The 19,286-nt window shown below is 35.4% G+C and overlaps 1 protein-coding gene across 2 annotated transcripts in view; it reads right to left on the bottom strand.

Annotated features, from left to right (window-relative positions):
* Positions 1-19,286, bottom strand: part of SNTG1 (syntrophin gamma 1) — a 795,508-nt gene that overhangs the window by 586,118 nt on the left and 190,104 nt on the right. For both annotated transcript variants that reach the window (XM_028518478.2, XM_028518479.2), the window contains one exon: positions 17,633-17,708. The gene's annotated coding sequence lies outside the window, so the exon portion shown is untranslated. The remainder of the gene's footprint in view (positions 1-17,632; positions 17,709-19,286) is intronic.

Below are 19,286 nucleotides of genomic sequence, written 5' to 3'. Positions count from 1 at the left end.
AGCCCATTGAGGAACAGGCTTTTGGCCCTTCTCCCTTGAGAGACTGGCCACTTTTCCTCCCCAAGAAGATTATGTCTTGGTAGATTTATTCTCGTCCATTGCAGATGGGGTGGGGGGGTGGGGGTGGGGGGATCTACAGACAAAGCTCCCCCACAATGTCCTGCCATGACATCACACATAAACAATTTTAAAGATACTGGTATAGATACACACATACAAGCACGCACACACAGTATATGTTTCATGCTGGAGGAAACTCCTTTTATATCTTAATAAGGACATGACTTTGTATCACTCAGATACACATTTTTATACTTTGATTTTTTTATTCAGTTCTTTAAATGACATTATGAATTGCTGAGTCCTAGAAGAGAACACAGGCAGGAAAATCTCAGATATTCCATGCAGCAATATTTTCATCTACATGTCCCCTAGAGCAAGGGACATAAAGGAAAGAATAAACAAATGGGATCTCATCAAAATAAAAAGCTTCTGCATGGCTAAACAAAACAGCAGTTAAATGAGAAGGGAACCAACTATATGGAAAAATATATTTGTAAATGATACCTTGGACAAGGGTTTGATCTCCAAAATACATAAAGAACTCACAGGACTGCACTCTGGGAAGATAAACAACCCAATTACAAAATAGGCAAGGAACTGGGGCACTAGGCAAAGAACTACACTATGGAGGACATACAGAGGATCTAGAGACATGTGAAAGGATGCTCAGCATCACTAGCGATCAGACGCCAATTAAAACCACAATGAGATACCACTTCACACTGGTGAGAATAGCCATCATAAACAAGTCAAGAAACCACAAGTGTGGAGAAGTTGTGGAGAAAAGGGAACCCTAATGCACTATTGGTGGCAATGCAGACTGGTACATCTACTGTGGAAAACAGTATGGAATTTCTTCAGAAAACTAAAAATAGAACTGCCCTTTGACTCAGCAATCCCTCTGCTGAAATTATACCCTAAGAATCCTGAAACATCAGTTTGAAAGAATCTATGCACCCCAATGTTCACAGCAGTGTTATTTACAATAGCCAAGTGCTGGAAAGAACCTAAGCACCCATCAGAAATGAGTGGATTGAAAACATGTGGTACATTTACACAATGGAACATAACACAGCAGAAAGAAAGAAGGAATGCCTACATTTTGCAACACCATGGATAGAACAGGAGAATAGTATGCCAAGTGAAATAAGCCAGTCTGTGAAAGACAAATACCATATAATGCCACCTATAAGAGAAATCTAATGAACAAAATAAACTAACAAAATAGAACCATAGGCCTGGAAACATGCAACATACTGAAAGTGAACAGAATAGAGTGGAGAGGGGGACAGTGGTGGAAACAAGGGGAGGGGACCAGACAAAGAACATGTGTGAATGACCCATGGACATGTACAATAGTGTAGGAATTGACTGTGGGAATGAGGGTGCAATGGGTGGAGGAGGGCAAAAGGAGAAAAATTGGGACAATTGCAATAGAATAACAATGAAAATGATTAAAAATAAATAAACAACCAAAATTAGATATCACCTACCACCTGTCAGAATGGCTATTATTAATAAATCAACAAACAAGTGCTGGTGAGGATGTGGAGAAAGGGGAACCCTTTTGCACTGTTGCTAAATTCTTTCAAAACAACTTACAAACTTTCTTCCCCAAAATACAATGTGTAAAAGTGCCTGTTAGCTTCAGGAAGGTAGGTATGTTACCTTCTCTACATAGCTCTGATTCTGGTGGTTTAGACTTTATTCCCCAGGAATGGTCTTTTTCAGCTAGCACACAGCTAAATACACTCTTTCTTCTAAACAGGCTTCCAGCCATGACAGTTAAGTTTTTTGTTTAACAGATGGTTAATCTGGAAGCATGCCAAATCTCGGAAGACAAGAACATTACTGCAGTGCTGTGGTGACTATTTGCTACCATCTGGCCCTATTGAAATATTGGGCAGCCAAGACATTACTCAGTAGTTTATATCAGCCCACAGTATTGCACTGTCACCTTCTATCACTCTGAATCATTAATTTTTTCGAATGACTGTTTATTGGCCCTCAGTAATTCTCCATCACTACTACATTTTCTTTCATCTTCCCACTTGCAATGCTATTCCTCATTACTTTTATTCTTTTAAATGTATTAGACTGGAAAAGGAAAGGGAATGCTTGGATTCAGAATTATATTGGCATGTATTTAATGAAGACAAAATAATCAACCAGCAAAGTATCCCAGATTGTGCACAGAGAGTGACTGCAAAGATGAGTAGCTATAGTGAGAAGAGTTCACACAGGTCCCCAGAAGAGATGTTGGGGAGATCACAGCTGTGACCTGGTAGAGTGAACTAAGATATGTTGACTATCCTTATAGAAACCTTGGAATAGAGTTTTACTTAACCTTTTAGGAGTGGATCCTCATAAACATTGTTAAGGTTAGTTGATGGCTTTAGAATATGCATTTTCTGAAGAACCTATAGATGAATTTTCCCTTTGACTAGGCTGAAATATGTCAGCCTGAACTAAAAAATTATTTATCTAAATAAACCATTTCTGAAGTTGTGCAATGCAACCAATTACCTCACAAATAAACATTTCTGCATTGTTTCTTACATTTTGCTTTGTTGTTGTTTTCCTTAAATAGTTGCTATGTATGCAGCTCACCATAATCCTGGGGCACTTCTAAAGTCTCTCAAAAAAAGCGCCCCCCAGGATTATGGTGAGCTGCGTGGAATTTCCTCAGAAAACTTAAAAAGAAACTACCTTTTGACCAGGCAATTCCACTGCTGGGATTATATCCTAGTAATCCTGAAACACCAATCCAAAAGAACCTATGCACCCCAATGTTCATAGCAGCACAATTTACAATAGCCAAGTGCTGGAAGCAACCTATGTGCCCGTCAGTAAAAGAGTGGATCAAAAAACTGTGGTACATTTACACAATGGAATACAGCAGAAAGAAAGGACCTCCTACCCTTTTTGACAGCACAGATGGATCTGGAGAGCATTATGCTAAGTGAAATAAGCCAAGCAGTGAAAGACAAATACCACATGATATCACCTATACGTGGAACCTAATCAATAAAACAAAGCAAGCAAAATAGAACCAGAGACATGGAAATAAAGAACAAAACTGATAGAAACCAGAGGGGAGGAGGGTAATGCGGGGAAAGAAAGGGAAGCGTCATCAAGGAACATGTATAAGGGACCCATTGAAAAAGCCAAACAGGCATAGGATCCAGGATGGGAGGTGGGGATGGATGGGGTGGGAAAGAGTAGTGGTGGGGAAATGGAGACAACTGTATTTGAACAATAAAAAAACTTCCAATATTAGTCACCTGTACTGTATTAAATGATCATCCTTCCTTATATCATGTTAAGTATTTTAAATTTTTGATGCCTTCTTAAGTTTATTCAATTTGCTTGAAGAGAAGGGTCCTGAATAAATAACAAAAATGAGTGGATCAGAAACAACTTTGACAACTTTCTGCAAGACTCCAGCCCTGGCTAACACCTACAGTATACAGCCCAATAAATGCCTAAAGCCAAGGCCCAGACCAGTTATGCTAGGATTCCAGACCCACAGACACTTTGAGATAATAAATATGCGTTGTTTTAAGTCACTAAGTTTGTGCTAGTTTATTACACAACAATAGATAACTAAAACAAAGTGCTAAAATAAAATTACAGAGAGAATGTTGTTGCTGTGACTGTGGAAACTTACTGTTAATAAGAAGGTTATATAAAATGATAAAGGAACTCCAATCAATGATGAAAATATGCATACATTTCATTATACCTTGGCAGGATAAATCCACTTTTTTGTAACATATAAACTAAAATTTGTCTGCTTTAGTACACCATCTTACATCTTAAGTATTTCTTGAAGAACTTATCAAATGGGAATCTGACTCATATTTTAGAAATAAATAATATTTTAAAGTCAACACCATCAAGGTTTTTACCACTAAAATATTTTCACATTGAATATAAATTACATTTCATTTTTCTTCAAATAAAGAATAGCTCACATGGAATCTTTTCATTCATCACCTAAATTCATGCAACAAATTTAACCATAAATGATATGCAATGAATAATTTTAATGGCAAGACACAAAAATGTTTATAATGAGATGTGTCTCCAAAAAATGATTTTAATTAAATATATTGTCAAATTTAAGTCAATAAGTTGATTACCGGTACCCTTTCTTTGCCAAGATAAAATAACACATTTTGACATATGGTGTGGAATATGTTTTTATTTCAATGTAAGTCATAGGTATTTCTTCTAAATCCTTGATGTATAGGGGGTACTTGTGACAATATGAATATAGGGCAATGGTGAGAAATAGAGTTTCCAGTAGTTTAAAAGTAATATACACTGTTATACTTTATAACTCTCTATTAAGCCATTTCTAGATTTAAATAAACAAAATGCATAACATTTTATTTGAAAACAAATCTTGCTCATTTGTAGGATTTTGGCCTGTTTCCAATAATGTTATATGATTTTTTCTTAGATTTATTTTCCTTTTCATCACCTGAGGACACTTTTTTTTTCTTTTGCAGAGAGAGAAAGGGAGAGAGAAAAACAAAGTTGTGAAAGATAAACTGACAGGTTGCCTCCTACATGCTCCAGACCAGGGATCAAACCTGCAATCTAGGCATGTGCCCTGACCAGGAATCAAACCTGCAACCCTTTGGTTGGTTATGAGATGATGCTGCAATTAACTGAGACACACTAGCCAGGGCATATTTTTATCTATGACATCTCATTTATTCAAATTATCAAATGATGTATCATATGTCAAACAACTAGTAGGGTGTATTTCATAAAAGATAGTTATCAAATAGGAAGTATTTATATATTTTGTAACTAAAAACAATATTAAACTCCCATCTTACATATTCAACTCATAGAAACTGAGAATTATATGTTGTATAGAAAGAGAATAAGTGTCCCTTTTTAAACTCCAGTAACAGCAAAATTGGAATAATGGTCATTTTATTAAACTATACTGATATATATTTCTACCAAGAATTTTTTATGTTTATAATTAAACTAGGAAGATATGAGTACTCAAACATTTTAACAAACTACTTAAAGCAACATAATCATCCTAGTTGAAAATAAAGCTTTCAAGTGATAAAAGATGAATCTAAATCATAGGGATAGTCTAAGTAAAACTGATGCTTTAGTATTTTTTAAAGTTAAAAATGAAGCTCAGCCCTAGCTGCTGTGGCTCAGTAGATTGAGCGCTGGACTGCAAACTGAAAGGTCACCAGTTCAATTCCTGGTGGGGGCACATGCCTGGGTTGCAGGCCTGGTCCCCAGTTGGGGGTGTGCAAAGGGCAACCACTAGATGTATCTTTTATACATTGATTTTTCTCTCCCTCTCTTTCTCCCTTTCTTCCCCTTTCTCTAAAAACAAATAAATAAAATCATTTTTTAAAAAGGAGGATACTTTCTTTGAAAAAACAAACTTAGTTTTAAAATAAATGGACAAATAACTGCATAAATTGCTCACTTTACTTGTTTAAAGGTATTTGAGATATAGTATAGATTTATCACTTTTATTAATATGATAAATTAATAAAGCAAGTAAACATATTTAGAAAAGAACGACCTGATTAAATTAATATTTTGCTGCTGGAGATAATCCCACACCTTAACACTAGGACAAAGCATAATTAGAATGTAGCACTGGAATGGGGCTAACTTACTCTATAGGTAAAATAACTAAGGCCCAAGTAAAGTAAGTAAAGTGATGAAATTCACAAAGTAGATGATTTGAGTCAGAGACTCATTTATCTCAGGCCAGGTAAAATCTGGCAACACCAAACTGCTTCTGGTTTTGTTCTAAAACAATCAAAACCTGTTTGTTATTTTTCTGCCTTGCTCAGTATGAGTGTCTGACATGCTAGGTGTTTTACTCAGGACATTGTGGCCAGGCCCAGACTGGCTGGTCTCACAGATTAGGTCACATTTAGCCATCTCATGAATTCTATGATTCTGTGTAATTCAGTAAATACTAAGACAAAAAAAATGCAGCAAATTTAGAGAGTCTGCCTTTTTATTGTTCTATCATAATATAATAATTTAGTGAAATTAACTTAAATTAATTAAATTAAATTAAAACATTTAATTATAATTAGTATCATTGGTTTAATCTAAAAAATAGGTTTTCTTCAATTAAAGGTATGTTTTTTTTCAATATAATTTATAATTTACAGCTAATTAATCAATGAGAGCAACATAAGTGATTTGCCAAGCTGTTTCAAATTGTGCTCTTGTGATGTCTAAAAATTAACAAAATTTGCAAAGCATTTTACCTTTTTCCTACACTATTGATTCTGATGAGCCAAAATAAGAATGAAAATAGTGGTCTTCGTTGCTATGGTACATTTACATGATGTAATACTATGCAGCAGTAAAAAAGAAGGAGCTTCTGCCCTTTGCGACAGTATGGATGGAACTGAAGAGCATTATGCGAAGTGAAATAAGCCAGGCAGTAAAAGACAAATAACATATGATCTCACCTATAAGTGGAACCTGATCAACAAAACAAGCAAGTAAAATATAAAGAGAAATATTGAAATAAATAACAGACTTACAGTAACCAGAGGGAAGGCAGAGGGGGATAATATAGGAAAGAAAGGGAAGGGTCTTAAGGAACATGTATAAAAGGACCCATGGACAAATCCAAAGGGGTTAGGATTGAGGATGGGAGTTGGGGTGGGCTGAGGCAGGGGGAGGGCATGAAGATAAATAGAGACAACTGAACTTGAAAAACAATAAACTAAATAAAATTAAAAAAAATAATTTTTACAGTAAAATCTTGATCTTACCATTACCAAATGGCCCCATATAATGCAGGGAGTTTGACATCACAGAGACCTTGTTTTCTAGTGATTCTCAGCCTAATATTAAAAATCATAACTTAAAATTTTTCTGTTTGTTTTTATTTGTTTGTTTTTATGGGACTAAAAGTCCCATAAACAAATAAGCTTTATAAAGAATGAGTACAATATATGGTAAGACAGATAAAATAGAAAATGCTGAAATGGTAAAATTTGAAAAGAGCAGTATAAGAAACAATAACAAACTGCACATCTAGAAAATACTCTAACCCAGCAGGCTATAACAGCAATGAAAGGCTGTTTGTAGTGTAATTGCACCATTCTATCTATGCCCCATTCACTCTTATTATCTTGTCATTCTACCTCTTCCTACAGATACTCTGGCTGCCTTGTGTCTTCTACTGAAAGTGAACGGGTGGCTGCTTCCTCACTCAGAGCCTGTTATACTATCTTGCTAACAGTAGCTCTTGCCCCAAATGACCAGGCATTTCACTTCTGTGTCATGTGCTGTTTGTTGACAGGGATGTTAAAATGGCTTATGAATCTTCTATAAGACTGTGCAGGAAGCTTTATTGAAACAATACATGTGTACAAGGCACTGACAAATGTTTAAAGAAAAAAATAGTATGTGCTGTGACAATACCTTTCTAAGATTTTCAAAGGGGGAAAAATATCCATTTGACATAATCTGCTGGCTAGTTAAAGCTAATTCTGTATTTCTTTTCTCAAAGAGAAATAATTGAAATTAATGGAAGCTAAGTATTTCAAACTGATTGGACATAGCCATACCCTTATTGGTATTACCAATGTTGTCAACAGCAGACTTAAATCACTATGTCTTTTAATTTTAACTATACATAGTTATTGACTCTTAAGTTAGTAAAACAGGTTAGGGTGCTATAGTAGCCATTGGAGTTTATGACAGAAAATATCTTTTGGAAATATTTTAAAATACCTCTGTATTCTATTTTTTAATTTGACACACTGAATAAAAATAAATGTGAATTGTAATCTTAAGAGCAGAAAATATGGAACATAAGTCTTACTACCTTTTTTGTTCTAACCAACCTCCTTAGTTGAGGGATGTGAGGACTGTAGAATACAGTTAACAGCTAAATTTTGCACTAGAGGGGCCATTATATATATATAATGAAACATAGAATTATCCTAGGAAGAAGCAAAGGCAGAATGCAGGCCTTCCTCTGTAAAGACTCAGTTAGAAATCACTGAACTGTGAGCCTCATAAAGGTAGCGTTTATATCCTTCCCATCTTTGAATTTCCATGGTAAACAAAGAACCTGGTATATGGTGGATATTCAACACATACTTTTTGGAAGGATGAATAAATGAATGAAAGCTATGAAATAACTGTTATGGGTAATTTAGTTTTCACATAGAAAATAGGGAGTACCCATAACATAACCAAATGTATTTCCATTGTTCACAAAATAACTTTGATTCAAATATACTCGATAGGAGAATTAGATTAGAGTTTAACACAGGTTATAATTTAGAATGTTTCAAAAATAATTCATATATCTGCTACAAATATCATTTTAATAACATTTGTCTTTTTTGTTTTTATACTTTTTTGTAAAGATACCATATGTTATATGTAGAATATTCAATATTCATACTTACAAATTTGTCTTTTCTGAACTATACTGTGTTGAATTCTACTGTGTAAATATCACATGGTACCTAGATGCAAGCAAATTAACACAAGAGTTCCAGCATGGTTCTCACAGTGCACCTGGTATCCTGGAGTCTGAATGTCATTTAGAAATAAAACACAGTTATCAGTGACAAATCACAGTAGAGTCAACTTATAACTGGATTTCTAATATAAATCATCCATTGCCGTCTCTAATGATTCTCAAAGCATGGTCCCTGTATCAACAATGCCTGGGAACTTGTTAGAAATGCAAATTCTCAGGCTCCATCCTAGATATACAGAATTGGAAGCTCTGTGCTTGGGGCCCAGAGACATACTTTCAATAAGCCCTCTGGGTGATTTTGATTTATCTCTGTTTGAGAACCACTACTCTCTGATACTTAAGGGTATTCAAAAATCATAAAGTCCTATTGGGTAAAATTAAGCAAGTATTTTCATTTTATGAATTTTATCCTTAAATTCATGGGGTTTCTGTTGGCTTAATTATTTTGCTTCCAAAGTTTCTAGGCTCCAGTTGTCTGTAGCTTGTTAAATATCCCTTACAAGGTAAATGACAAGTTTGTTTCTGGCTTTTTGTACTTCTCCTACTGGGCCATCTTTGGATTTGGGAGGAAAGATATACTTCATTTGGGGATATGCTGCTAGTTTTAAATGGAACTCAGAACAAGAGAAATCTTGGCAACAGATCCAGCCTTCTGGGTCCTGTGGTCTAGCTGATCTGCTGGTCCCTGGAGTTCCAGTGGCAGCCAGTGGGGGTCCCTGGAGTTCCAGTGGCAGTCTGAGTTTTAGCAGGCCCTGCTCTGTGAATTACAGTGATGTAATTCAATTTTGGAACAATTTTGGAACAAAGCTCTATCATCCTCAATGTATAACGACTCTCCTTTAAAGAAAGCAGCTGTAGGTCTTTCATAGGGACTTAGAAAAGAGTAAACATTTAACCATAGGCCACCAAGTTTTTCTGTATACATTATGAACTGAGTACTTTATAGCCCCCCAGAAACCATAACACTGAGTGTGTACATCAGCAAACATCACCAAAGTGATGTGATATATATACCACTGGGCCTGAGCAGGACCTGAGGATCACATCGAATGAAAAAAGTGGCCCAAAGGCCTATAGTCAACTCTACAATGCCTTCTCTCTCTCTCTGCCTATATCTATAGCCTGATGGGGAGTTCCTATAAATAGTTGACCAAGGACAAAACATGCCAGGTTGATGTACCTATAAGACATATTTGCAGGATATATAGGAACTATTCACAAGTGGACAGCTATAGCACAATGACCTCCAGGATAATCCTGAAGACTATCATGAAGGAAAATACTCTCAGTAGACTGAATTTGGATCAGACACCTTCTTGTTTATTTTGCCTAGAAATACATACTGTTTTATGAGCTGGTTGATTTATTAATTGAGGTTAATCATTTGAAACAGTAAAGAATTAAAGAAATATGATTGCAATATTGGTACAAGGAGAACTGGGAAAGAGGTATGTGGTTAATCCACTCCAATCATCACAGAATGGGAAGATATGTATGAATCATGCCCAATAAGTGACCTAGGCAGAGAAATAATCTTAATAATGAGGATAAAATGACTTATTTTGTAAAGTCAGTCAGGCTCTTTCCCAAACCCTTATTGTCATATTTCATGGGCTGGTGAACAAGATGGCCATGATGGAATGCCTAAAATACCTGATGGTAACAGGTAAGTCATACAGGGAACATTTAGAAGGTTCAGGAGAAACAGAAAGGGTGAAAGACTGGGTCAGATTAGAGGTTATGACAATATGGGGCAAGCCATAAGTTTCCCATGAATATAGTTTCTCAGGACAACACTTCTAAGGAAAGAAGAGAGGAGAACACATCCACCGGCTCTAGTATCCCTGTAGTCAAAATATAACGTGTGGCTTTTTGATATCACAGAATTTCTGTAATCCTTAATGTCTCCTAATTGGAAATTTCCAGGAAGAAGAAACAAGATGAGTGGTATGGGATGCAGGCCCCATATTCAAGTGACAGAGAGTGGTTCACAGTCTCTGTCTTTTAAACATTTAAAAAGTTGCCCAGAATATGAAGTCAGTTTTGAGTTCAAGTGTAGGCTTCTTTTTTGCCTTTTACAATTGTGTCATTTTATCAATGATAGACAACAGAGTTATGATAGGCATGATACACAAAACTAGGAATAAAGATCTTTTAAATAAATTTTATTTTTTCAATTACATTTGACATACAATATTATACTAGTTTCAGGTGTACAATGTAATGGTTGGACAGTTCTATAACTGAAAAGGGATCAGCCCAATGAGAATAATACCTATCAGACTATATAACATAGGTATTATAATATTATGAACTATATTTTTATGCTGTATCTTAAACTCCTAAAACTAATTTTATAACTGGAAATTTGAACATATTAATCCCTTTCCCTATTTCACTCACTTTTCCCAATCCCTTTATAGTCAATTACTACATAACAGAGGAAGCAAGCACATACAATGGGCTAAAGATAGTCTGTCAATAAATGGTGTCAGGAAAATTGGAGAGATGCTTGCAGAAAATTGGAGAGATACATGCATGTAGACCACCTTCTTACACCATACACAAGAATAAATTCAAAATGCATCAAACACTTAAATGTTAGACCTGAAACCATAAAAATCCTAGAAGAAAAGCTAGGCAGTAAAATCTCAGACATTGTTCATAGCAGTATTTTTTACTGATATATTTCCTCAGGCAAGTGCAACAAAAGAAAAGATGAATGGGACTACATCAGGCTAAAGTCTTTGCAAAGCAAAAGAAATTATCAACAAAATACAAAGACAACCCACTGAATGGAAGAACATATCTCGATACATCTGAAAAGGGGTTACTATCCAAAATTTATAAAGAATTTATAAAACTCAACACATAAAAAAGAAAAAAAAAACAAAGAAAGAAATGACCCAATTAAAAATGGGCAAAGGACCTGAATAGATACATCTTCAAAGAGGACATGCAGACAGACAGCCAATAGACATATGAAAAGATGCCCAACATCACTACTCATCAGAGAAATGCAAATTAAAATCACAGTGAAATATTACCTCACACTGGTCAGACTATCTATAATTTTCTGTTTTATTTATTCACTTATTTTTTTTTACTTTTCACATATAAGTGAAACTACATGACATTTATCTTCCTCTGTCAGACCCATTTCACTTAGCACAATTCCTTCTAGTCCATCCATGTTTTCACAGATGGCAAGATTTCATTATTTTATATGACTGATTAACATTTCATTGTATATGTATACCACCTCACTTTCATCCATTCGCACATCAGTGTCCACTCAGATTTCTTCCACATTTTTGATAATTTCTTTGCTATTGTAAAAAATGATGCAATAAAAATGTTTGTGTATATCTTTTCAGATTAGTGTTCTGAGTCTCTTTAAATAAATATGCAGAATTAGAATTGCTGGGTCCTTCTTTGTTTCTTGTTATAGTATTTGTTTTAAAACCTATTTCATCTCATTTAAATATACTCCAGCTTTTGTTGTTTGTTTGTTCTCATTTGCATGAAATATTTTTTCCTCCTGTTACTTCCAATCTGTGTGTCTCTTTTCATCTGAAACAGTTCTATAGGACAGCGTATGTACAGATCTTGTTTTCTTATCCATTCAGCCACCTTAGGTCTTTTGTTGAGAGCATTTAATCCATTTGTAACTAATGTATTTATCAATAGGTATGTAGCTATTACCATTTTATTATTAATATTGTTGATATTTCCTTTTTTCATTTTCTCAAAGAAAACCCTTTAACATTTCTTATAATACCAGATGGTGGTCATGAACTCCTCTAACTTTTTCTTGTCTGGGAAGTTCATTATCTGTCCTTCAATTCTAAATGATAGCCTTGCTGAGGAGTGTAATCTTGGTTATAGGTCCTTCCTTTTCAACACATTGAATATTTCTTGCCAATCCTTTCTGGGCTGCAGTTTCTGTTGAGAAATCAGCTTACATTCTAATAGGATCCCCCTTGTAGGTAACTGATTGCTTTTCTATTGCTGCTTTTAGGATTCTCTCTGTGCCTTTAACCTTTGATATTTAAATTATGAAGTATTTTAGTGTGGCCTCTTTGGGTTCATCTTGTTTGGGATTCTGTGCTTCCTGAACTTGTATATCTATTTCCTTCAACATTTTTTGGAAGCTTTCTGGCATTATTTCTTCAAATAGGTTTTCAATTTCTTGCTCTCTCACTCCTCTTTCTGGCGCTCCTATAACGCAAATGTTGGTATGCTTGAACTTGTCCTAGAGTTTCCTTAAATTATCTTCATTTATTGAACTATTTCTTTTCTTTTTGCTATTCTGATTAGATGTTTTCTGCTTCCTTGTCTTACAAAATGCTGATTTGTTCCTCTACTTCATCTAATATTTAATGTGTTCTTCATTTCAGTTAATGCATTTTTGTTTCTGAGTAATTGATTTTTATGATTTTTTTGCTTTATTTTTATTGCTGATACAATGACACATGTCACATTTACTAGCCCTCCTTTACCCACCTCTACCTAGCCCCATCCACCCTTTTCTCTGGCCATCATCACACTGTTATCCGTGTCTATGGATTATGCATATATGTTCTTTGGCTAATCCTTTCACCTTCTTTCATAAAGTCCCCTCTCCCTTCTGACAGCTGTCGGTCTATTTCATGAATTCATATCTCTATTTCTATTTTGTTTGCCACTTTTTTCTGTTCATTAGATTCCACACATAAGTGAGATTGTATGGTACTTTCTATCTCTATTTTTGTTTCCTATCTCTTTATTATTGTTCTATGACTATCAGTTCTTCCCCTAAGTTCATTGACCATTCTTAAAACCAGTGTTTTCAACCGTGCATCTGGTAGATTGCCTATCTCCATTTTGTTTGGTTCTTTTTCTGGAGTTTTGTTCTGTGTTTTAATTTGAGATATGTTTCTTTGTCTCTTCATTTTGGCTGCCTCCCTGTGTTTGTTTCTGTGTATTAGGTAGAGCTACTACATCCCCCAGTCTTGGCAGAGAGTAGCCTATGCAGTCCTGTGGAGCCAGTGACACAGTTATCCTGGTCACCTGAGCCAGGTGCATCAGGTGTGTCCTTTGTCTGGGTTGTGTGAGTACTCCTGTTGTAGCTGACCCTTGATTTCAGTTGGCATGTCAATTGGAGGGAATGTCCCTTAAGCTGATTGGCTGGAAGGACTGGTCATGACTACAGTGGAGAAGTGGTTATGCAAGAATTGACCACCCTGAGCAAGATTCACAGGACTCTAGTGCATGCTAATCCACTTTGGTGTGCCATTTGTAGAATTAGTTGGGTGATATCTGTTGTGGTCTGAAGCTGCCCACTAAGTATATTGATTCTGAAGCATCCTGAGAAGGGCTCTGAGTGGGCCAAGATCAGCCACTGCCTGGTATGAGCTACAAAGTGATCTGCAGATAGTTACCACTTTTCATGGGCTTGGAGGTACCTAGTAGAGGGTAAGCTACTCATTGTGGTTGGCTGCTACTCTTGTCAGTCTTGGTGCTGCTTAGTAAGATGTATTGGGCATCCTGAGACATACCCTCCTTATCTGGGATTTGTAAAACTTTGAGAGATGTTAAGAAAGCCCACAGCACAAACCAAAACAGGCCAGTTACATGGAAATACTACTGGGATCACTTTGGTGGGTTCTCAGGTTGGGTGAGGCAGGGTTTCAGGAAATCACCAAGGCAGGATGAACAGTGCCTGCCTTCTTCTACATGGTAGGGGAGTGAGGGCTTTAACAAAGGAACGATTGCTCTGATAGCAATTTTTTCTGGAAGAAACCTGACTCTCTAGCACTCACCCTAAAACCATGCAATAGAATTCAGTTTCTCCTCTGCATGTGCACTTTTTGAGCTGTTGCCATCAGCAAGTAAGTCTATGAGTGGGCCCTTTAAGAGGAAAGCCTGGGTCTCCAGAAGTCCTGTGTCTCAGACACAAACCTTACTGGGTTTTACAGCCAAAAGTTATCTGGACTTTGTTTCCCCACACTGAAATGCTTAGGTAGAGAGTGTGGGGCAGGGCTTCTCAGGGGTTCCTCTACAGTGGAGATATCTCTCTGGATTTTTAACTGCCACATGGTGGTGTGGGACCAGCTCATTCCATGTCTCCACCCTTTCTATCAGTCTTGACATGGCTTCTTCTATATATCTAGTTATAGGACTTGTGTTCAGTTAGATTTCAGACGATTATAAAGCATGGTTGTGTAGTTTAGCTGTTATTTTCATGTGGTCCTGGAAGGAGGTGGGTAGTTTTTACCTACTTCACCCACTTAACCCAAAATAAATAAATATGTTTTACCAGTACTGCTAGTGACTTTTAATATCTCAAACATGCCTGAAAACACTGGAAATTTCATTAATAGCTTTGATAGCAAATGAGCCCACAGAAGATGCATCCTCTGGATAGGTGCAATGTGGAACACAAAGAGGGGACAGAGCATGAAAAGGCCAATTAAAGTACAAGGTGAGATGGCTCAAACATTCTCAAAGCATAGAAAAGCAGCAATAGGATTAAATTTATTTGTTCAAATATTAAGTATTTATATTATAGTAATTTTGTCCTGGCAATGAGAAGATGCCAGAAAGACAGAGCAGTCCTCTAACCAAGAAGGGAAGTCAGCAAGCACAAAGCAGGGTCAGGCCATCCAGCTGGGCATCTGCTCACACAATAGACATCCAGCTTGCTTTTGCTCATGGGGCTATTTTCCATTACTGTGTGAAACCAGACTAGCTTTAAATGTGGTCAAATATGAGCATGGATGAAACATGGGAGATGCAAATAAAATACTACAGGTCAGATGAGAGACTATAAAAATCACTAACATTGCATGCTGAGACATATATATAGTTTTAAAATATTTCTTATGTGCAAAGTACCAGAATATAGGGAATGTGAGTAGGCTATGTTTTCTTATACTGTGAACAGTTTTTCCTTTTTATTCATCCCCTTTCAAAATAATATTAATTCAAATGTGTTATTTCTCCATAAAGTATATTAAACTCTTTAAAAAACAACATGGGAGGCAAAAATATCTACCTAAGAAGAGAGAAAAATGTTTGAAATGCATCCAGATACATTTGTAATAAAAATATTTATGTGTTGTGATTGTAAAAGAAGGTGCTCTGGGAATTAAAATAGTCACCCTCAAATTGTTGTTACTCTCCTTACAACTGTATTTCTCTTTTTCTTCATTTATATGTAAACTTTCTTGGGATTCTGTCAGGATTTACAGTATACCATATTTTAACACAATGGTGAAGTGAAAACATGCAGAGCTACATGTGGCACTGGGAAATTGTAAGTAGGTAATAAATGACCATATCTTGGAGAGCAATAATGTAGCCATTATAGTTCTCACAGCATAATCTGTATAGTTTCCACTTCTAAATTTTGCTCTCTGTCTCTGTTTAGTTTTTTTTTTCATATGGATTTCTAAATGAAAGGTCAAGAAACCAAGGAATCATAGGGTTCCAGGAAATATAAATATTCATCAAGTTTAAAGTGTTGGGGAAAGGAGGAATAAATTCAGAGTTAAGGCAAGGCAGTGGTAGGGAAAACAGATTGTTTTAGATCACCCACCCCTGTTTCAATTTTGTTAAACAATGTTATTTTCCTCTCTCTGTTTTTCATCAAGCTTCTCTATGGTAATGTAATAAGAAAAACGTATTACTATTAAAAAAGGCCTAGCTATGAAAATCCTTGAATATAACCCAGCATTTCTGGTGCACTAGAATGTGTTCTTGTTGCTTCCTACGAAACTATGTGATAGCATTTTCTGAGTTTATTCAAATAACGATAATACAGTATTTAATTGATGAGGAAAAGCTACCTGGGTACAGGTGGGTAGGGATTAGTTGAGGAAACCACAATCAATCTATTAGTAACCCATCCATGTATGGGCAATACTGTGACAAACACAGCACACTACATTTTCCATATTTAAAAGAATGTTTAGTAATAACAGCAAATGTAGACCCAATTGTCTGTAATCCTAACTGTCTCTGTACCTTGCCATAACCTTTGAGAGCCCAGTCAAAATAATCTAATAATAAGCTTTCTGCAACAATGCATCCATTCTTAATAGTCTATGGTTTTTATAACACAGATATATACTGAAAAATTCTTGCAATTTTAATATTACATTCAAATAGTATTTAATACCACAATATTCACAATACTCTAAGTGTTTGTATTTATTTAAACATAATAGATGACAATGAGTTTTATGATTCTCACTAACACTACATTGGAAATCTTTATACTGTCAGAAAATAAAAATTCAAATATACTCTAACAATTATTAGGATAAGAGCTTTAGCCATTTCTATCCAAAGCTTTGGCAGCCACATTCTGATCTTTATAGCAAATACAGTTTGGATACTCCCAAAAAGGACGTTCATTCTAGCACCAACATCATAGATGATATTTATCTTCACACTGGTGTCTTTCCTGACTCATGCTCCTTCTCTGAAATTATGTTTAATTTATTTTACAAGTTCACACTTTCCATCCTTTGTTCTAAATTAACAAATGAGGATGTGATAGTTCCCTAAGCTCTAGTGGTATGAAGCATTTTAACAAGCACTTTGCCAAGCCCCTCTTTTGGATTATTCCATATCTACCTTTATTGCATAAAGGTATGCAGGATTTCAGCATTCACAGAAATGTGTGATACTAGTCCTCATCTTGGTAAGGAGTTACAGATGCCTTCACATAAAATAAGCTTTTGAAAAGCTGATTAATATTGATCATTCCTCTGAATGATGCTCACTAAAGTAACAACAATCCAATGTAGCTGTTTAAATGAGTATGTAGGAAGATATGTCCAAATACAGTCTGACTATTAAACATCACCATGCATTTGAAATGTTCTTACCCTACCCATACCAGGATATTTTTTTAAGTTTGCTATTTGTATTCAAACAGATAAAGAAGCTTCATAGAACTTAATAATGAAGAAAATGACTCTCTTATAAAAATGTAAACAGAGGGTTTTTTTCATTTATTCACAATGGTATATTGAAAAGTAATAATCTTACTTGAGTTTAAGTAGAGCAATACTTTTCTTTTATCAGAAGTCACTTCTCTGGCAATCTCACCATTCTGGAGAGTCGTCTAGATACAGAAAACAAAAGAAAAAGTCTTGTGACATTTGAAATAGATGCAACACAACTTATACACTGAAATTTATTTATTTTATCCATAAGGGAGACATGCATCCCATTTACACTTACATCACCTACAATTTTACCACATTTCTTGTTAATTTCTAGGAGTAGCGCAAAACACTGTGAATCATCAAGAGGCTAAAATAAGATAATAAGTATTCCCTAGATGAGTAATGTCATAAAATTGATTTCTGTAGAACACAGCTTGGGGAAATTGGTTTTAAAAGAAGTACAAAACAATATTTGATAATTTGCCCAAAATTGTATCTGTCAGTAGTTGGCATTGAGACCTAAACTACCAATATTTCAGCCTTTAGAATAACTCCAAGTTTAAATTATCAATAATATTTAAATGCCTTCCTTGTGAAGAATCATCTACTGATTTGATGCCAAGAAGTGATTACTATGTTTAATGAAACAGAGTTTTTAACTCAGATTTCCAAACATCAGAGCATTTTGTTACAAAGTAAAATGTGCTCTAATAAAATGACAACCTCAGTTAGATTTTCCAGTGGCAGCTAAAAACATACATGTAGCAGGGTGCTCTAACCATAGAGGTCAGTATTTGTGTTTAAGTTGTAAACTATCTAAAAACATGTTCCACCTCAAGTGAGTAAGGTTGAAATATTACTAGTGCTACTATAAGTATTTTTACAATAATGCCAAAAATTTTAATTATTTTCATAATATTTATGGAAAATAATAGATTAGTGATATTTCATTGCCTTTCTTACATTTCAGAATACATTTTATACAATTACTGTGCCAAGGCAAAGAGCTGATTTGTCAGAGTCAGCTCAGCATAATAAAGATAGGGAGAAATTGCATGCTTCAAGAAAACCACAGACATTTGTAAAACAATAAGTTTTAACTCTTCCCTGTTTCCAGTCCCTTCACAATTGGACTTCGGAAGTCACCCATTAAAAATGCCTGCTTCCTATCACTTAAATCTATGCTGCACTTCGTCAGTAGCTTGCAACAGATGTAAAGATACTGCAGTACTGCAACTAAAGCTTTTATTAATTCTTATTTTACTTTATTTTTTAAATTTATTTTTACTATGTTTTTTCCATTACCATATCTCTCCATTATACCCCAGCCCCACCTACAATAACCATATGTCATCCAGTTTCACGAGTTCTTTTTCCTTTTTGCTTCATCCCTTTACCCCCTAACCACCTCCCAAAGCTGTCAGCCTGCTCTTTCTCTACGATTCTATCTTTATTTTGCTTGTTAGTTCAGTTTGTTCATTAGATTACATATATGAGTGAAATCAGATGGTAGTTGTTCTACTCTGACTGGCTTATTTCATTTAGTATACTCTCCAGGTACATTCATGCTGTCACAAAGGGTAAAATTTTCTTTTTAAGGGTCGAGTATTATTCCATTGTGTAAATATCCCATAGCTGTTTTACCATTCATCTACTGATGGACACTTGGGTTGCTTCCATATCTTGGCAATTGTAAATAATGCTACAATGAACATAGGGGTGCATATAATCTTTTTAATTAGTGTGACATGTTT

Source organism: Phyllostomus discolor, chromosome 7 (genome assembly GCF_004126475.2).
Source record: "Phyllostomus discolor isolate MPI-MPIP mPhyDis1 chromosome 7, mPhyDis1.pri.v3, whole genome shotgun sequence".
Taxonomy (NCBI): Eukaryota; Metazoa; Chordata; class Mammalia; order Chiroptera; family Phyllostomidae; genus Phyllostomus; species Phyllostomus discolor.
This window is presented reverse-complemented; position numbering and strand designations above follow the sequence as displayed.